Source organism: Gorilla gorilla, chromosome 2 (assembly GCF_029281585.2).
Source record: "Gorilla gorilla gorilla isolate KB3781 chromosome 2, NHGRI_mGorGor1-v2.1_pri, whole genome shotgun sequence".
Classification (NCBI taxonomy): Eukaryota; Metazoa; Chordata; class Mammalia; order Primates; family Hominidae; genus Gorilla; species Gorilla gorilla.
This window is the reverse complement of record NC_086017.1, coordinates 178174610-178176284: the sequence shown is the minus strand read 5'-3', so window position 1 is coordinate 178176284 and position 1675 is coordinate 178174610. Positions and strand designations below refer to the sequence as shown.

Here is a 1675-nt window from a genome sequence, read left to right as displayed (position 1 = left end):
GCCAGCCTGGATGTTTAGTGGGCAGTTGCTGCCCCAGTGCACCTGGTTTGACAGGTGTCTAAGTGTCTCTTAGAGCCTCTTAGGACCTTGCACTCTCCAGCAGCTGTGGAAGCTGATAAAGCCAATGTGATGTGAAAATCTGGGATCTTCACAGGCAGAATGCATCCTAACCTCAGTGGCTGGCATGAGTGGGCTGGTGCATCCTACCAAGCCAGAAGGAGAGGACTGAGAAATGTATTCACACCAAAATGTGCACTTGAAAATCTAGTCTCTGATCATTACTTTAATTATCATAATGTATAAAATGGCACAATCTGATACTAAAAGGAGCAACTGAGATTGTCATTTTTCATGGAAGGAAGATAAAATATGGAAATTCAGAATATGCAATGATACATGGAATGGCTCATTTAAATAGTATTGCTTTTTCTTTGCAAATAGGAAAACCAAGGCTCAGAAAACTTATATAACTTCCCAAGGTCATAGAGCTCTTTCTAAGTAACTAATTTGGTATAAAGAGTATTAGGAATATAAGGTCATATGATTTTTATCCTTAATTCTGTTAATGATATCTGGTAGAAGTGATATCTAATAAGAATGCAAGATAAAGAACGAAATGTTACAGAGTTTAAACATTTTTCTAAAGTACCTAGTCAATTACCAATCATTTCTACCGTTCTTTTTTATTGTTATTTAGTTTTTATTTCATAGTCATAAACTTAACTTTGCAATCCAGCTAGACATGGAAGGGAACAAGGAAAACATGGCACCCAAAGGGAACTGCAGCGAGAGCACAAAGATTCCAGGATACTGCGAGCAAATGGGGTGGAGAGGTGCTCTCCTGAGCTACAGAAGGAATAGTCTGGTGGTTAAGATAAAATGTCAAACGTATTAGAGTTTTCCACAGTCAGAAATGGTGATCTTCTTGCTGGTCTTGCCATTCCTGGACCCAAAGCGCTCCATGGCCTCGACAATATTTATGCCTTTTTCACCTTGCCAAAGACCACATGCTTGCCGTCCAACCACTCAGCCTTGGCAGTGCAGATGAAACACTGGAAACTGTTTGTGTTGGGTCCAGTATTTGCCATGGACAAGATGCCAGGACCTGCATGCTTTGGGATGAAGTTCTTGTCATCAAATTTCTCCCCTTAGATGGACTTGCCACCAGTGCCATTATGACTTGTGAAGTCACCACGCTGACACATAACCCCTGGAATAATTCTGTGAAAGCCGGAACCCTTATAACCAAATCCTTTTTCTCCAGTGCTTACAGCATGAAAGTTTTCTGGTGTCTTTGGGATCTTGTCTGCAAACAGCTCGAAGGGGATGCCACCCAAGGGCTCACCGTGGACAGCGATGTAGAGGAACACGGTGGGGTTGACCATGGCTGATAGTAGAGGGCTCCCGGTGGCAGCGGCGTCTGCAAAGCCCATTTTTTCTGTTACTATATGAAAATATCAAGTTAATTGTTTGCATAAAGACAAAATGACTTTGTCATATTGATTTAAATGTAGTACAGTAAAGAAGTGTGAACATTTTGTATCCTTCATTGTAACTTAACTGCTTACTTTATTTGTGTTAAATTTCTTTTTTTTTTTTTATTTTTCATTAGCAGTTTATTTATTTTTTTTTTCTTTTTTTTATTATACTTTAAATTTTAGGGTACATGTGCACA

At 39.6% G+C, this 1675-nt stretch overlaps 1 pseudogene; it reads right to left on the bottom strand.

Moving 5' to 3' along the window:
- Window positions 1–896: 896 nt before the first annotated feature.
- LOC115933947 (peptidyl-prolyl cis-trans isomerase A-like) lies at window positions 897–1385 on the bottom strand (annotated as a pseudogene).
- Window positions 1386–1675: the final 290 nt, after the last annotated feature.